Source organism: Echinops telfairi, unplaced genomic scaffold (genome assembly GCF_000313985.2).
Source record: "Echinops telfairi isolate 266 unplaced genomic scaffold, ASM31398v2 ScPeMD7_7457;HRSCAF=8495, whole genome shotgun sequence".
NCBI classification, from domain to species: Eukaryota; Metazoa; Chordata; class Mammalia; order Afrosoricida; family Tenrecidae; genus Echinops; species Echinops telfairi.
Genome location: NW_022111357.1, coordinates 36,343,113 through 36,351,548, shown reverse-complemented (window position 1 = coordinate 36,351,548; position 8,436 = coordinate 36,343,113). Strand labels below are relative to the sequence as shown.

The following is an 8,436-nucleotide window of genomic DNA, read 5'->3' as shown; positions in this document are numbered from 1 at the left end:
ACTCTGGTGAGCTAGTGGTAAATACAGCTGTGAGCACAGCAGCACACACCATCTGGAGGCTTTTGATGTAAGCAACTTTTCAAATGCACAGTATATTCACTCTGTCGTTCCTTTGAAGCTCAATAGTCACATATAAACTGACCCTTCTTAAAACCACAACTACAAAAACGAATTCATTTTGTGGAAACATGAAAAAGGTCTAATCATTCACTTTTGGAACCATGAGATTTTTTCCCCCATCTTTAGTGACAAAAATCCTTTCATTTTATAAAGAATTTCCTTCATTTAACCTATTTAGAATCTTTTTTGAAATCACATTAACTTTTGATTAGTATCCTTAAGTGTAAATGTTTTCTACTTCAAAAAGGATTCACATCCATTACCTCAATATAATCCCAGAATCATGAACACACATCGGATTAATTAACACAAAATCCTGCTGGCAGAATACCATTCCCACGAACTCTACAAATTTGTGGAGTTTTTGTTATTCCTTCTCTTGTTGACAAATTTATCAAAATCATCTTAAATACCTTCCAACTAGTTTCTACAAATCACTGGAGAGTGCTCCGAAGTTTCACTGACTCGTACTCACATAAACAGTGTTTAGACGTTTTCTTGGTTTTCTCTCTGTAATCCCAAATCTAGGATATGTGATTCTATAACATCCTGCTCTTTGAAACTCTCTTCTCTCTTAATCCATTTTATATTGCATTGCTTTTCAGACCTCTTTCTCTAAAGCCAAGCTTCTACCTTCAATACCTTCTTTCATACACAAGTGTATCTCTCATCTATACACATTGACACATCTGCCTTGTTTATTTCCATATCCCCAGGTCCACCTCAAAACACAATGTCAAGTATTTGTTGAATGATTAAATCATTTTCATGAGGAAATATTTTATAGAATGCTATATTTGGCGATGTTCTAAAATAGAACAAATAGCAATATCTAAGTGTTCCCTTCAGCCAACATTTCTTTTTACAACTCTATCAAAAAGAATTGGTCTGGCATGACTTGGTCTTAATAAAGCCAATCTGCTTATTGTTCTGAATCCATAATCCTTAAATGTTAACAGATTCTTACTCAAGTTCTCCTGCTATGAGCTACAAACATTTCATAACTAACAAAAGCTTTTAAAACATTAAAAACTTTAAAAGAACAGTCTACCTTCACTGTATTTGAATGTTTTAGATTTTTTAAAGAAAAAAAGTAGGATGATGGCAACAAATGTACATATGTGCTTGACGCAATGGATGTATGTATGGATTCTGATAAGAATTGTATGAGCCCCCAATAAAACGATTAAAAAGAAAAAAGTATTTGTTCTTTCCTAAAACTTCAACCATTTTCATGAAATCTTTTTTTACCTAATTACCTGACCTCATTAACAGAACTTTCAATAAAAGTAGCATAAGGTTGTAAAACTCCAGATTAGAAACATACAGAAGCCCTGGTGATACGAGTTGGGCTGTGACCCACATGGTTGGCAGTTCAAAACCACGAGCAGCTCTATAGGTGAAAAGACCTGGCTTTCTACTCCAGTGAACAATTACAGTCTCAGAAACCCACAGGGGGTCGCTATGAGTCAGCAGTAACTTGAAGGCAGTGAGAGAGAAATGTACACTACAGATCACTAACAGAAAAAAGGAGAAAAGATGAACTATACACTCATACACTCTCTTTAGCACCTAAGGATCACTGAGCAAATCAATTACCTTTAGATTACATAGATTAACTAGAGTACTGATTTTCCTTTTCTAAGTATGATGTGTACCTCAACATTAGTGCCATCTATTTCACATAGTGATCATACCTTGAAAGAATAAACATTATAAAATGGTGTTGGCCACAGAGTTAGAAGCAGTGTAAATAAATCTTCTTTGAAAAAGGTTGGCACTTTATAAGGATGAGAGGTGGTCAGATATCATAGTTAAGAACAGGGCATCGGGGGCTTAAGTGGAGAGGAAATGTTTTGAGAATGATGAGGGAAATGAGTACAAATGTGCTTTACACAATTGATGTGTGTATAGATTGTGATAAGAGTTGTATGTGCCCCTAATAAAATGATTTTTAAAAAAAGAAATCAGAAAATATTAAAAAAGAATACATTTCAAAAAAAAAAGAACAGGGCATCATTCTACAAAGAGAAGAGTTGTGATCAAAAGGAGGGAAAAGTAGAAGAAATATTCACATTTTTTTAAAATCCAAACTTTCTGGAGCCATACATATGAAGCTGAATGAACAACTCTTAAAAACTGTTGCCCTAAGATATTGTCAGAAGAGCCCTGGTGGCATATTGGGTTACAAGTTGGGTTGCTAACCACAAGACCAGCAGTTCGAATCTGCCAGCTGTTCCTTGGAAGAAAGAGGTGGCTTTCTGCTGCCATCAACAATACTGGAAACGTAGTCTCAAAGTGATTACAGGGTGGAACTAAGATTAAAACTCAGGCAGTTATCTATTAATAAACTACCATCCTACAGCGAATAAATTGATTAAACCAGCACAGCACATTATAACATTAAAAAATGGGCAAGAGTATGTTGGCATTTCCTACTACTTAAATGTCAGCATTAGTGTCTTACTGCTTCTCATTACTACTTTTTTTTTGTTATTATCAACTATTACCATGAATTTTATCTATTTGAGGGCAGGTTTAAGATCTTGATTGCCATTAAAATCTGAAGATATGGTCTTGATTTAAAATATATGGATCTATGTACTTCCTGCTATCTTTCCATGGATTCAGCCATCTCTGCTGCCAGTCAAGATGGTTTCATTTCTTTTAATTAGAGAAAACATCTCCAAGATGAGTTACTTGGAAATTATCACATCCTAGAAAATGTTGCACTCTCTCTTGAAATTGTTTTAAGAAGAATCCATCTCTCCTATGAGTTAAAAAATTAACACATTCATGACCTGGAGTGAGAGGGGGAAGAAAAGGTGAAGCACAGGGTGTTTTTCAGCAAACTATTTTGAATGATATAGTAATAAGGGGGTGTATGACATTATATATTTGTTGAAGAGCTCAGGTAGTATAATGGGTTACAGGTTGGGCTGGTGTCGTATAGGTTAGAATACAGATTGGGCTGCAAACCACAAGGTCAGCAGTTTGAAAGCAAAGAGAAAAATGTCTCGGAAACCCACTGGAGCAGTTCTAGCCTGGCCAACAGCTTACTATAAGTTCAAATTGACTCAGTGGTAGTGAGTTTATATTTGTCAAAACCCATACTACACAAAGTGTAAGCCCTAAGGAAATCTATGAACTTTACTCACTGCCATGGAGTCGATTCTGATTCATAGTAGCCCTATAGGGCAAGGTAGAACTGCCCCCTGGGTTCCCAAGACGCTCACTCTTTATTATGGAAGTGGGAAACCGCCTTTTTCCCTTGGAGCGGCTGGTAGTTTCAAACTGCTGACCTTGTGGTTAGCAGCCCAACACTTACCACTGCGTTATGAAGGCTCTTTACTATGGACTTTAGCTAATAATATATCAGTGTAGGCTCATCAATTCTAACAACCATTCCACATTAATGTTAATGATAGGAGAGGATGAAAATTTCACATTTTCTGCTTAATTTTTCCACAATGCTAAAACTGCTGTAAAAATTTAGTTTATTTTTAAAAATATATATCATAGTGTTTTTGCCATATAAGCACAGATTATATACTCTGTATTTAATGTGTACTTGGTATATAATTATCAGTGAACTACATTACACATGTAAAATTTTAAGTGTGTGTACCTATATATAGCCTAACCATCAAATCTAGTACAACTCACGGCAATGCTAAGTGTGTGTTAGAGTACATCTGTACTCTACAGAGTTTTACAAGTTCTGGCTTTTCAGAAATAGTTTACAAAGCCTTTCTAAGCCTTTCTTCTGAGGTAATTCTGTGTAGACTTAAACCACGAACCTTTCAGTTAATATAGTAAAGCACTCAACCACTTCCATCACGCAGAAAAGACAGAGAAATAATAGGCAGATCGACATGGAGACAATCTACTAACTACATGTCAGTCTGCCATGCTGTAGTGGCTTTCATACAGCTATAAAGTTGGAAGCTATTCCACCAGTATTTCAAATTGCGACCAGAGTTAGTCATGGTGAACACGATTCAATGGAACTTCCACAAACTAGGACGCAAGGTCTGACCTCAGCTTCTGAAAATCTGCCAGTAAAAATCCTATCGATTACAATAGAATATTGACAGATGAGTTCCCTCAGCAGGACTGATGCAGGATGGTATGCAGGACTGAGCAATGTTTCATTCTATTATACACAGGAATCGCCATGAGTTGGGGGCTGATTCTGTAGCAACTAGAAACCTTATACCTCACTGCCATCTAGTCCATTCCAACTCATAGCTACCTTCTATGATAATTTGGGATTCTAAGACTGCAACTCTTCATGAAAATAGAAAGCCTCACCTTTCTCTTTAGAACAGCTGGTGGTTTTGAACTGCTGACCTTGTAATTAGCAGCTCAAAGTATAATGACTACATATGTTACCCACACACACACCACCCCCAACCTGGGCCAAAGTCTCTCCCTATACCCGAGATCCCTACACCATGCCCACCAATGCCGACCCCCCCACACTAGCTTCATGTATAACCAGATTTCAAACAATGTGCTTTAAAAAAATGTTTGTTGTTGTTGCTATTTTTTTTAATGTGGTAGACAAACTTAGAAACCTGTGGTGGTGGTGGTGGTGGTGATAATTGTTCTGCACAGTAGTTCCTCCACACAAAAACCAACTGTAAGGAGATCAAACCATTGAGAAAACATGCCATCCACCTTGCAACCTAGTTTACAGTCCAGATAAGCTGCTCAACTTTATCCAAAGGCTCAAATTGCCTCAATTTAGAGTAAACACGTTTTAAACTTTAGTTAGTCACACAGGCACCTGAACAAAGACATTTCTAATCCTACTATCCATCCAGCTCTAGGCAAAACTGTTGGGCAATGACTTGCTCAGCCCATTTGGTACAGTGCAGCAGTGTAACTAACAGAGGCAAGAGGGAAACTTATCCCAGCAACATTCTCTGATTATTACCGAGGAACACCAGTTAAGCACCAGTTTACTTGTACTTACTTACTAAACCTGTGCTTACCTAGCTTGTTGGGTATTTACCCAGCATGCAAGCCTTGTTATCTCCACTAACACTGTTGTTTAACTTAACCAATAATCCTAGAACATGAACAAAGGGCCCATGTTTTCTTTTTGTTGTTGTTGTTGTTGTTAGGGAAGTATTGGCTTCTGTTATTTTAAAATAGTTTATTTCTTTGGCTATTCAATCTACAAAATAGCCAGCAAAAGCACAAGACCTCAGAAAAGCATAGTAAATGTAATACTTATTAATATACTATAGTTTACCAATTTCCTGTTAATACCTATTAAGACATTATATGGTTTACCAATTTCCTCAAGACCAAAAATAAATCTCAGCACAAGTAAGCATGAGTAAACAAAAGCTTGTCTTGTTCTATTATTTGCTTAAAAGCAAGCATGGAGGTGGTGAGAGAAGGATTAAGTAGCACAGGCAGCCAAGTCCATAAAACCTCCAGTCTAAGATAAAATGTGCCTGCAGGAGCAGCCAATGCATTCGGACATAACAGCTGTACACAGTTGCACTAATTAAAATGAAAAACTAGTCTGCATATGCACAAGCAATTCCCTGACCTTACAGACAAGCTGACTGGGTTCATCATCACACACTCTTCCCTCCCCAAATCTAGCATGGCACACAGCTGTGGGTACATGGGTTTAAAAACAGACAAGACACTGAAGCATTTCAGAAATCAACACAACCACACAGACTGGAATATATCCTATAAGCTATAAAAACACATGCACACACAAAGGAAGTGGGGCAGCTACATTACGTCAGCTGTTGCCTCAATTCAAAAATGCAAGACCACAAAACAAGAGGAAAGTCTAAACTGCCTTGTTCTGGAAACCTTCTGAGTGAGTGAATTGCAGGCTGTCTTTAAATAGATAATTATTGAACAGTACTCACTGATGCATCCTTCTCAAAGCCCGGAGGGAAGAAAAAGTGTAATCTTAGTCCATTCTATCATACACCTAGATCGAATAACATTTTCAGTTCAGTTTGCCAAGCACCAGGGGCTACCTGAGTACAATAAGCATTCAAGTGCTCTGGACTCAACAGCACCTTTCCCTGGCCCCAGCGATCTTTTATAAAATAGTTTAAACACTACTAAATTACAGTGTTGGAAATAAAAACAAACACAAGCTCCTAACTGCAGCTCCCACACAGTTCTGAAGTTTCTGCTAAGCAGCTAAAATGTCTGCCTCGTGTTACTTTACTAGGCAATGTAAATAGTCAGAAAGGCAAACTGCCTCTTAGAAGCCAAATCTAACCCAGGCATAAAAATGCAGAGCCAGTTGTGCCTCTGGAAATAATTGCCCACACATCAACGGGCTTACGTGGGATATTGTTCCCGTCTGTGAAGTTTTAAATCATGTCTACTTTAAAGTTATAGTTCTAGTTTTTAAAAAGGGGGGGGAAATCCGCAGCAGAACTCAATACAGAAGTCAATTTTGTAACAGAGTGGGGTTTTTTTGGTAACAGAGTTTTTAAAGACTTTGTCAACTCTACAACTTTTATTCTGTCTCCTATTTACAGTGCACACACAATTTCAAAGGGACTTTTCAATCTGTTAACCACTGAGTTCATTTACTGTTCTTTCTCTCTCTCTTCCTTTTAATTTCCATATGGCTGATAGGACACCTTCATTCAAACAATGCCCCCCAAGGAGCACAGCTGCACACGTGCGCAGGAGAAGCTTACACACTGAGGAGTCAAACAAAGTAACCCATTACAAGAGTTTCTTTCTCGGCAAACAGAAAGTGGTCAAGCAGGTCTCCCAGTGCTTCAACAGAGAACAAGGTTTAAGGAAACAAGAAAAGGGGTGTGGGGAAGCCACTCTCTCATACACAGAAATCAACTATTTGAACTTAATGCTTTTCAAAACTATAGCTTTTCTGACCAAAAAGACCAAAAAAACAACAACAAACAAAACAGTATTTTGGTCCAACAAGCAAAATTAAAATTATATTCATCAACTTATGTAACCAAGCCTATCAAATGCATTATATTTTTACACTTGATCTTAGCCAAAAGGCTGAGAAGCGGCATCAAATGCCTTATATTTTAACACTTAAATTTACTCCACCGTAAGCAATGAATTTCCTGAAGAAATAGTGACCACTGTGTATGCACTGCTCATATTCAATAACTTAACTTTCATAAAAATAGTGTTTTCTCTATCCCAAAGGTGTTTCCTTCTCTGTATGTTTAATTTCCAAGAGTTTTGGCCATTATAGTATGTCCAGCAAAAATGCAATGGGACACGCAGCACATACAGACTCCATAGCCCTCATTCCTGGAAAGCCACCAGTCATCATTCTTAATACAACCTAAGCTTATCTTCCTAGGTTCAGCTACCTCCCCCCACCCCCGCTCCCCACCCCCCAAGGCCCTGTGCCCACACTTGCCTAACTTCTTGGCCCACGACCCACTCGCAGCATGAGGCCGCCGGCCAAGGTCTCCGGCCACTTGCCTGATGCCAGTGGGATTCAAGAGCTGCCCCCGCGAGACTTGTCCTCCTCTTCAAGAACCAGGTCGCCCAACACGCTGGGTGGCCCCCCTGGAAACTCGGGTCCGCAGGCAGAGGAGGGTGAGCGGGCGGAGCTCGGGGCGTGAAATACACTTGCTAAACAAAAGGAGGCCCCGGCGGCCGCAGGCCAAGACTGCACGGGCGCATCTCAACGCTTGGTGACGCCCGGAGGTGGTGGCTGTGCGGAGCCGCCCGGTGCCTGCGAGTGCGGTTGCTCCGGGCCGCACCAGCTGCCGGTGGCCGCCGCACTCGGCTCTCGTGCTCCTTCAGCCCGGGAGGCTGGGCCGACAGTGCCACATGCCTGTGACCCAGACGCCGAGAGAGAATGAGCAGCCTCTCCAAGGCAGCCGGCAAAACCCGGGCTGGAGCCCGGCCCGCTCCGTGCGCGTCCCTTCTGCCGCGTGCGCGCGCGAGCACACAATACCAGCTTCAGTTTTATCTCCCTCCTAGCTAGGCTAGTCTCCCTTCTCTGATTCCAACAGCCTAAAAGGGGCAGCTGCGTGATTGATGGCAGCTCTTAATAGCCCGGTCAGCTAGAAAATGAATCTGCAAGCAAGATATTAAAGAAGCAGCGCATCCCCGTGAGTGATCAGCATCCTAGAGCTGCCTCTGCTGCTGCCAGGAATATTAATGCCAACCACCTCTGATGTCTAACAAATGCAGATGAAAAACCGTTAACACACGCTGAACATATGTTTCGGTGACACACAGGAGAAAGCAGCTTTGTTTGGTGTCAAGCAATATTTCTGACCCCAATTTTCTTTACTGTTTAAGAATACTCTAAAC

At 40.0% G+C, this 8,436-nt stretch overlaps 1 protein-coding gene across 1 annotated transcript in view; it reads right to left on the bottom strand.

The window, feature by feature from the left end:
- Positions 1-8,436, bottom strand: part of LOC123522689 (arginine-glutamic acid dipeptide repeats protein-like) — a 315,019-nt gene that overhangs the window by 182,305 nt on the left and 124,278 nt on the right. The window lies entirely within an intron of this gene.